This window comes from Rana temporaria, chromosome 1, assembly GCF_905171775.1.
Source record: "Rana temporaria chromosome 1, aRanTem1.1, whole genome shotgun sequence".
NCBI lineage: Eukaryota > Metazoa > Chordata > Amphibia > Anura > Ranidae > Rana > Rana temporaria.
The window spans coordinates 40,655,776-40,667,026 of NC_053489.1; positions in this window are offsets into that span (position 1 = coordinate 40,655,776).

The window sequence follows — 11,251 nt, forward strand, 5'->3', positions numbered from 1 at the left end:
CCGCAGCTTGGCATTGTATGTTATTATTGAGCTTATGATCAACTAAAACCCCCAGATCCTTCTCCACTACAGATCCCCCCCAGTTGTATTCCCCCTAGTATGTATGATGCATGCATATTCTTAGCCCCCAAGTGCATAACTTTACATTTATCAACATTAAACCTCATCTGCCACTTAGTCGCCCAATTAGACAGAGCATTGAGGTCGGCTTGTAAATTGGAGACATCCTGTAAGGACGTTATTCCACTGCATAGCTTGGTGTCATCTGCAAAAACAGAAATGTTACTTTTAACATGAAGTGATGTTGCTCACTACGTAGTGTGTTCACATTAATGCAAGCTAGATTGAGGGTAGCACACCCACATCTACTTGTTACCAGCTAGTTAGTGTTGTGAATTTATTGTATAATATAATCTGTGTTGTGTTGTTTCCAATTTGAAAATTTAATTAGCGATACATAGTAAAAAATCAGGCATGAACTTGTCTGGCCTGCTTTCCAACCTTCTGCACAAGTATTTCCTTGATCTGGTCCCAACTGTTGCCAAATGTGAGCGGAATTTGTGTTATAATGCCAACAGACATTTACCCCCAGCAATGACCTACATAAAAGCAGATGGGAGTGGCAGACATTTTTTTTTTAGGAATGTACGATTTATTACTAAATGTAGTACTAAGTTTATTGCAGTCTTAGAGCTGGTTTGAAACACTATTTGCTAAATTGATCCCAAACATTCTACTCAGTTTGACATTGACATACCAGCTATGGAAACAACCAGAATCCAGCCTACATTTCGGGTAACAGTTGAGCTCACCGTGCCACCCTTAACATTACCTGATAAACCTGGTCACCTAATCTTAAGTTTGCAATATATCAGTAAGTATTCCCACATCTGCCCATCAAAGGCCTCTTTGCTGAATAAAGTTGCAATCCTCTAGTGCAGCCAGAAATACATTATTCATATCTCTGTTAAATGCCCAGTTACAGGACGTTTCTACATTCTCAACCAGGGTTCCATCAAATCCTTGGGTTCCTCCAGAGGTTGCTAGGAGTTCCATGAGTTGTGGCTGATTGACCTCCTATCTCATGGGCCTGCATAGTTCTGGGGTCAATGCTATTTGACAGACAATGATCTGTTTAACAGTCTGTAAGGACGGCATTCTGAACACATCTGTAAGGGTGAAATTCTTCTATTGACTAGTATTCTTCTTGTTGACCAACAATGATAGGAGCATGCTTCCAACTGACCACCAATGTATGGAGCGTTCTTCTCACTGGCCACCAATGTAAGGGACATTCTTTCCACTGGCCACCAATGTAATGGGCATTCTTCCCACTGGCCACCAATGTAAAGGGGCATTCTTCCCACTGATCACCAATGTAAAGGGGCATTCTTCCCACTGACCTCCAATGTAAGGAGCATTCTTCTCACTGATCACCAATGTAAGGGGCATTCTTCCCACTGACCTCCAATGTAAGGAGCATTCTTCCCACTGGCCACCAATGTAAGGGGCATTCTTCCCACTGACCACCAATGTAAGGGACATTCTTCCCACTGGCCACCAATGTAAGGGACATTCTTCCCACTGGCCACCAATGTATGGAGCGTTCTTCTCACTGGCCACCAATGTAAGGGGCATTCTTTCCACTGGCCACCAATGTAATGGGAATTCTTCCCACTGGCCACCAATGTAAAGGGGCATTCTTCCTACTGACCTCCAATGTAAGGAGCATTCTTCTCACTGACCATCAATGTAAGGGGCATTCTTCCCACTGACCTCCAATGTAAGGAGCATTCTTCCCACTGGCCACCAATGTAAGGGGCATTCCTCCCACTGGCCACCAATGTAAGGGACATTCTTCCCACTGGCCACCAATGTAAGGGACATTCTTCTCACTGGCCACCAATGTAAAGGGGCATTCTTCCCACTGACCTCCAATGTAAGAAACATTCTTCTCAATGATCACCAATGTAAGGAACATTCTTCCCACTTAAACAAAAAATATGTATAGTGGCGCTGTTAAATAGTATGAGATTTAATACATCAATAAGTCCTTAAAGTGGATACTCAGTATATGTGGAGGGGGAGAGATGAAGATGGGAGACCTGTATAGATTACTTTAGCAGTCCAAAACAACCTTGGAGTTGAAAGCAGACTCCAGATATGCAAATGAGAAGAGAAACACAGGCACCTCTAAGTTAGAGGCGCCTGTATTTCTCTTCTCATTTACATTCTTCCCACTGACCACCAATGTAGGGAGCATTTTTCGCACTGACCACAAATGTAAGGGGCATTCTTCCCACTGGTCACCAATATAGGGAGCATTTTTCCAACTGGGTACTACTGTAAGGGACATTCTTTTCACAGAACACAAATGTAAGTGGGCATAGTTCTCAGTGACCACTGTAAGGGACACTCTTTCCAATGAACACCAATGTATGAGGGGGGGGGGGTAGTTCTTATTGACCACCACTGTAAGCAGCATTTTTTCCCACTGGCCATCACTGTAAACAGTATTCTTTCCACTGACCACCAATGTAAGGGGACTTCTTCCCAAGAACCTGCATTCAATTTGTTTAAGCCGGGGTTCCTCAAGACTTGAGAATTAGTTTAGTGGTTCCTCTGAGGAAAAGGTTGAGAAATGCCAGTTTAGAGTGATGTAGATATGAAGTAGTAAGAGTACAAAGCTTAGAAATAATGGAAGCATCACTGAGGGGCCTTGAGAAAGTGCTGCCCCTGCGCCATAAAGCGACTGGCAGGGGAGGTCTCCGCTCAGCTGGGCTTGGCTGTGCTCGGGCGGGGGTGCGATCTCCGCTCGGCTGAGCTCGAGCAGAGGGGCAGTCTCAGCTCACCTCGGCTGTGCTCATGCTCGGGCGGGCGGTCTTGACTCACCTCGGCTTGGCTGGGCTCGAGCTGAGGGGACGGTCACAGTGATGTAATGATAACTGGCAAATGTATTAGAAAAAGGACGATGATCATGTTAGAGGTGTAGCACCCTGGGGTTTAATCAGGGAGCTCCTCACAAATTTACTTGCTAGCACAGGGTTGGGACTGCGGCTTGCAGTCCAACTGAAAGTGACAGTTCTGCCGGCCGGAGAACCTATCAGTGGTCGAAGGTAGAAGGGAAGCTGTCGCCACAAAGGGACCAAACACCTTTACCAGGGACCACAGTGAGTAACTGAAGAAAGTACCGGAACCATATTCTCACCGAAAGGGCATGGTGGAGAATCTGGAAACATGTCCACAGCCTCTGGCCATCCCCTGTATCATGTCTTCAGTCTCTAACCATCTCCTGTATCATGTCCGCAGTCTCTGACCATCTCTTGTATCATGTCTGCAGTCTCTAACCATCTCCTGTATCATATCCGCAGTCTCTGACCATCTCTTGTATCGTGTCTGCAGTCTCTAACCATCTCCTGTATCATATCCGCGGTATCTTTAGGTGGAGCCTGCATATGAAGGGGTGGGTCTTAAACAGGAAGGGGTGTGACAAATTCATATGGGAGGGGGGCCCAATTTTAGTCTTGCCTAGTGCAGCACAAAACCAAAATACACCATTGGCTGGCAGTCTCTGTCTATTATATAGTCTATGTCTATTATATACCTATATTATTATAGTCTATGTCTATTATATACCCTGTGGACACTGTATTTTATTGTTTTACATTATGGATAATGCAGCAGAAGGTCAGAGACCGTTAGTGCTGCAAAAGAAGACTCTATAGTGTGTCGAATGGTAACTAAAACTCAGAGATATAATATGCCAGTGGGGGAGTAAAATTATCCATTTTGGGTGGGCTACATTTTTAAACTCGTTTCTGCACAAAAAAAAACATATTTAATACATCTTTGTAATATATGCATATCCCCCCATGTTGTATCCCTTTATAAAATACCTATTTATCTTCCAGAAGCCTAGTGTGTCACCCTGTTTTTCACTGAAATCCCAAGAATTATCAGTCATGTGCTTCCCTATAGAACATCTACCCCTTATTTTATGGAGATGGTGGGGAAGGAAGGTGTTTTGTGGTTCAGCAGAGCAGAACTGGGCAGGGCTGACAACACTGCACTGGATTTAAGTGCAGGAGAGGCAGTGTTGTCGGCTCATTACAAGAAGTTAGGCGCTCCCTGGGTTTTCGGACACGTCAACAGATATTTTTATGAACTTGGGGAAATGTTTTTTTTTTATATACTTAGATATACAGTAGAACACCATGCAACCAAGGCTGGGGACCAACTATGGGAAGAAGGCTGGATCTAGCCTGTCTGATATGGGGGTGCGGTAAAAAAAAAAATGTCAGAGGGGCAGAGGATGGTAGGTCAGCATAGAAGTGTACAGGGGGGCCAGCAGGTCAGAGGATAGGGTCAACCATTTGTGGGGCAGTGCAAGGAGCTATTCGTTTTTAGGTCAGTGTACAAGGTTTTAGCAGGGCAGAGGATGGGAGGTCAGCAGGGGAGTGTACAGGAATTGGTAAGGCAGTGTACTGGGGGTCAGTAGAGCAGAGGACAGGGATCAGCAGAGCCGAGGATAGGGGTCTGAAGGGCAGTGTATAGGGGGTCGGCAGAGCCAAGGATAGGGGGGTCAGCAGAGCCAAGGACAGGGGTCACTGCTGGCAGGAGAGAGGACAGGGTCACTGCTGGAAGGGTACGCTGCAGCTGAAATCAAATTCCATTACACACAGTTATGATCTGCAGTGTTCAGATGGCTACTCTGTTGCAGATTTGACCTGTGAAATTCCCTAGTTGGAACAGCAGCTTGGCTGCAAACCAGCTATACGCTGTGCAGATTGTAACTGTGTGTAATGGAATTGGATTTCTGCTATAGTGTGTGTGCTGTATGGGGAGGAGGGGATCTTATGAAGGGATGGGAGACGGCCGGCACAGTGTCAGGGGTGGTGGGGAGCAGGGGTGCACAAATTAAATAGGAGGGGGCACAGCCCACCCCAACACCCCCCTAGATCTGGTAGGCGGTGGCCCAGCACAGTCACCGATGTGGCTAGTAATGGCAATTGGCAAATACATTTGGATAAAATGAGTGTATATAGTACGCACAGTTGCTATGAAAGCAATTTTTATTCTGCATCGGTAGAGATATTGCCACTAGAATGGTGATTAAAGAGATAGGGGTCACCCCCAAAATGGTTTTGTTTTGGGACCCCATTACAAATAGTTACACCCTGAACCTAATAAAATTTGTTAGGCTCCAATTCACACTTGTGCGACTTGTCATGGACATCAAAGTTGCATGACAAGCCGTTCCCCATGTTTTCCAATGATAACTATTTATATTTGAGCAACTTGAAGTTGCAGCAACATCAAAGTAGTTCATGCACTACTTTGGTTTCATGCAACTTGAGAGCTATAGACTTTAATGTGAACACTCAGAAGTGGCATAAAAGTTGTACCTGAATGTTATACAATGTATCACTGGTCAAAGCCAAAGTCGTATCCAAGTTGCACCCATCCAAAGTCAGTGCAACTTTCGAGTCGTACAAGTGTGAATGAAGCCTAGATCAGTCATCGGGAACTGTAGTAGCTGACTCTAGCAGTATCAGCAGACCTTAGACCTGCCCGGGGCCCCTGTCATTGTGTGTAGAGGTTGAGAAGAAGCCAGGGGCCGCATAAGGAACCGTGTCACATGTAATGTACAGGCTGCATTCCTCAAGTCACAGGTGGAATGCAGGAAGATCAAGGGGGAAAAAAAGTGTTAGAGGACATCCGGATAATAAAGTTTAATCAATCATCAACCCAAAAAATATATAAAAAGGAGTACACTGTAGCTGCGGACTTAAAAACCAACAATTACCAGGTAAGGTGTCAGCGTTTAATACTGGGGTTGGCAACCTGGCAATCGCAGGCAGGTAACAGGTTCACCGCGATCCCTGTAAATTGAAAACAGTGTAGTGCCAGCCGCAAACACAACTCAAAAGATTTCTGGCAAGATGAATGGGTACTTTTGGCACCAATGGAGCAAAAAAAAAAAAAAACTCTTTCAATTACCATAACAGATTGGAACTGCTCCAAGCCTCTACCTTTACAATTAAGACCTGTGTGGGCGTGACCAATGGGTGGGGATTCAAGCGCAACCAGTCTTTCTTTTGCCTTGCACTGGAGTTGAACACAGTGGGGTTGGACAACCGGGCAATTGACCCCACCCCACGAGAAATTATTTGCGGGTGAGAGGAGTGGGTGGCTCCGCAATCCGCAACATGTGGCAGAAAAAAAGAAAGAAAATGATAGGAATTTTTTTAGTATAGCCGCGAATAACAAAGCCTAACCCAGGCATAAAGAAGATCCATGGCAAGACCATCATCCAGAAATGATATAGGAAAAAGGGGGAGGGCATAGGAGTGTGAGAACAGTTGCAGATGTGGCAGGTGAAGTGGTAAGTGAGAATCCGCATCTGGTGGCAGGCGACGGTGGCAAGCGACACTCAGGGCTTCCACCGATTCTGCATTATGGCGAGTTGAACCATTTCATTTTATATTACAATGTAATAATAGAAATAATGGGCCAGATTCACAGAGGAGATACAATGGCGTATCTCCTGTCCTATCTATGCGGCTGATTCATAGAATCAGTTCCGCATAGATAGCCCCAAGATCCGACAGGTGTAATTGACTTACACTGTCGGATCTTAGGATGCAATACTTCGGCCGCCGCTGGGGGGAGTTTGCGTCGTATTCCAGCGTCGGGTATGCAAATTAGCAGTTACGGCGATCCACAAAGGTTTTTCCCGTCGTTACAAGTCTTTTTTTTCCCGTCGCAAAGTTAGGTGTGCTTTAACATGGTGTAAAATTACTCCACCATGTTAAAGTATGCCCGTCGTTCCCGCGTCGCTTTTGAATTTTTTTTTCCCGGCGTAAGTACGTTACGCACGTCGTGATTCACAAACACGTCGGGCCGCCGGAAGTTCGCGCAAAGCACGTCGGGAAAATTGCGAACGGAGCATGCGTAGAACATCCGGCGCGGGAGCGCACCTAATTTAAATGGTACCCGCCCCATTTGAAGTGGGCGGGCTTGCGCCAGACGAATTTACATTACACCGCCGCAAGTTTCCAGGTAAGTGCTTTGAGGATCAGGCACTTACATTGAAAACTTGCGGCGGTGTAACGTAAACAGGTTACGTTACACAGCCGCAAATTTTCGTGAATCTGGCCCAATGCGCTTAAATTATCCTGATACCATATCAACCATGTCAAAGCAGTGCCCCTCCCAAGACGAGACTCTGGATCCGCCCCTGCGTTTTAGTAAATCAACCCCACTGTGTGGCAGTATCTGTATGCTATAAAAAACTTTCAGCAGTATATTCAACAGACCGGGGTGCAAATAAAAGTTCATAGTTCGGGTTTATATACACAAAAAAGATAGAACAGTAATGAAAAAGTGGACATCAAGCCAGAATTCTATCTAAACTTTGTTTATTAAATTATTTCAATAAAAAATAAGCCATGGTATTACAAACACAGTTTTAGAATAAATAATAAACAGCATGGGAACTTCATATACACACACACACCATTATATGGTACAAATATTATAAATTATATTCACATGATCGAAAATTCTGATGGCACGACATCAACTTTCTTGAGAATATAGCAAGCTGGAATGGCTGTGTAAAAACTGGGTGCAAAAAGAATTTATACTTCATTATACGAGTCATTGGAAGGGTCTATATGTACACTTATATACACAGCGCCAATATTTACATTAAGACAACAGGGCCCACCTTGGGTTTGGCCAACACCAATCTCAGGACATTCAGCCTCAACCCAGGAGACATTGTGCATCGTCAAATCATACACTGATGAACAGCATCATTAGGATGCGATAATTACTAGAATTTGTAGGGTATCTCAAGACGTTAAGGACTTTACAAGGCAGATTAAAAAGGAGAAATGTACTGAATTATTTTCAACTCACGCCAACATCAACCACAACCAGGCAAAATGTATGGTCTGCTGAGATCTGCCAATGATTCTACCAGCTTATTCAGCTACAATAAGCCCCATTTCCAACTAGGACTTCTTCCGTGTAGGTGTTTAGATTAGCCGTACTGCTGGCAAAAAGTTATAGAAAATTACAACGCAGTCTCTTTGCCTGAGGCCCCGTACACACGTCTGAGGAACTCGACGTGCCAAACACATCGAGTTCCATGTCGAGTTCAGTGTTGAAGCCGCCGAGGATATCGGCGGGCCGACTTTCCTCATTGAACAACGAGGAAATAGAGAACATGTTCTCTATTTGGCCCGACGAGTTCCTCGTCTGCTTCCTCGCTGAAAAGTGTACACCCCACCGAGTTTCTCGGCAGAATCCAGCTCCGATCGAGTTTCTGGCTGAATTCTGCCGAGAAACTCGGTCGTGTGTACAGGGCCTGACTGTTGTGAGGGGCAAATCTTTACCAGACCAATGTGGTCATGAGTAGCATTCACACAAGGTCATGCACAACAAGATTCACTCATAAAACCTAAATCTCACAACTCTCAAATTAGTTTTCAGCACCTACTTGGGCCAATGGCTCAATCACCCCCAAAAACCCAACTATTGCCTCTTGTACAAATGGTTTGAACAAAATATGATCTTCATGGAAGCCACTTTGAAGAAGGACATGATGCTCTCTCATGAAGGCACCATTTCATCCACGTTCAAGCAATCCACATGCAACAAGCAAAATACAATTTAAAAGTAATTTCTTCAGACCGATGGCAACTACTGAAACATGACCAAAAAACTGAATAAAAAGAAGTGCATTTGGCCAACCAAGATCCATCTCTTGAGCTGAAAAATCAAGAATTTGGTTGGCCGATATGGCTGCAGCTCTACCGTTTCCTCCAAATTTCACAAAGTCCCCACAAGTGCTTTTGCCCATCATAAACACCCCACAAGACATTGACCAAAAAACAAACACAAACACACACACACACACATTTAGACTCCATTCACACCTAATACCGATGCGGCTCCCAGCAGGGGTCCTGTGCGTCCTGTTTCACCATTTCAGCCCGAATTTGGACCTATAAAAACGAACCAAAAGACGCACAGGGCTCCTGTGAAAATTCGCACCGGAGCCGCATTAGATAGATGTGGACCGGCTCCATAGAGAGCCATTCACATGCTATTGCGAATTGAATGCGGAGGATCCCGCATCCAAATGGCAGTAGTGTGAACCAGGCCCTAAACCCAATCACCCATAACTATATAAAATGCCTTATGTAAACTGCAGAGCAGCACTGCACAGTGGTAACCCATAGCAACAGTCAGCCTGAAGAACTAAAAACATTTAACCGTTTCACAGATTTAAGGCATGCTGTGAATGCAAACTGTCCCAGTTGCTTATGCGGTCAACCTTTTTAAGCCATCTAATGGCTGGGGTCAAATGATCTCAAGTGCAGCACCATGGAAATGGCAGATCCAACAGAGGCCAAGATGGCTGCTTCCTTGGCTGTAAAAGGATAGGAAGGTTTAGTTCCGCTTTAAGGAGGCCAAAATTTGTCAGTCTGTTGGCCATAACAGCACGGTTCCCCCAATTCAGAGATGTGGTCGCTAGAAGCAACACAGTATTCTTTGCGCATACAGTAACAAGACATTATGTGGATGTCAGCAGCACCCAATTTTCTAGTGAAAGCTAGAAAACTACCGGGAATTTGATGGCTTGCTATTGGCAACATGATTCTTTCAGACACTAAAGCAAATAGAAGACCTAGCTTTTAGAATTAGGCCTCCATTATATACAAAATTAAGGTTTATAGCACCTTGGTACTCATGCATAAAAACATTGTGCACTACTGACTGTCAAAATTGTACTTTTTTATCCTAAAGTAGCAAAACAGACGCTTGAATACGGCTGGTATATACAAGAAAGGTTAGGATAAATGGCCTTATTTAAGAGTTTAGGAACCATGGTCTATGACAATTTGTCACTCTAGGTTCCATCACAAGGAGAAAAATAGAGAATGGATTGCCTATTGTAGGCTACAGACTGCATACGAAAGTTTACAAAATTTGCGTTCCACTGTTCATTCAAGCGGGGGTTCACCCGCTCACAGTTTAATCCCGTAGTTAAGTTTCAGACGTAGGCGTTCCTATGAAGAGGGGAACATGATTGACGGCCGGCTATGGCGCGTCACGCTTCCCGAAAATAGCCAAAATAGGACTTGGCTCTTCACGGCGCCTGCGCAGTCAGCTCCAAGTCTGTGCGCAGGCGCCGTATAGCGCCGTGAAGAGCCGAGTCCTACTCTGGCTATTTTCGGGAAGCGCGACGCGCCATAGCCGGCCGTCAATCACGTTCCCCTCTTCATAGGAACGCCTACTCCCCGCGGGGAGTCTGAAACAAAACTAATGAATTAAACTGCGAGTACAGCCCAAAAAAAAATAAATAAAGGCATACTGTAGCTCACGCTAGTATGCTGAATGGCATGGTAGAAAGTTGTATTTTAGGGTGAACCCCCGCTTTAACAATCAGCCTTATGCAATAAAAAGCTCTTGTTCTAAAGTTCCAGTTCTCAAATCAGTCCAGCTACCTAGATTCTGATTGGAAGCTTCAAGTGGGCAAAAATGGCACAGGATGCAGTCTTTTTTTTGTTTTTGCCCAAGTCCCCCTGTAACCGCTTTATTACCTTTTGATATTGCCAGTATACCCATTATACCACTTCCTTGGACAGGTTGAGATGCCCAGCAAGAGTGTCAGCTTCAGGGATTGGAACAAAAACGTAGCACTAATAGGGGTGCTTAAAACATGGTTCAAGCCCCCCCAAAAGAAAAACCCTAAACTACTACCCCTTTAGCTACAGAGGAAGTGGCTGGGGATGTACACATGCCGTGGCTGCAGCAGAAATTACACACCATCGCTTTCTGTGGGCATAACACCCACCAAGCAAAACCCATTCAGACCACCCTGGCATCTGCATGCAAGGCACCAGGTTGCGGTGTGATAGTTTGGCAATTAGGTGGTAAAAAAAAAAAAAAAACATGGGTGGTGAGGGGACAATACAATGCCTCCACACGGCCTGTTAAATTCTCTCTGAAGAATGATGGAAAGAAAGATTAATGCCGCGCACACAGAGTCAGAACTTCCGATGGAAAAAGTCAGATAGGAGCTTTTCATTGGATATTCCGACCGTGTGTATGCCCCATCTGACTTATTCCGTCGGAATTTCTGACGGACTTAGGCCCCATACACACGACCAAGAAACTCGACGAGGAAAACACATTGTTTTTCTCGTCGAGTTTCTCGTTCGGCTGTCAAAAA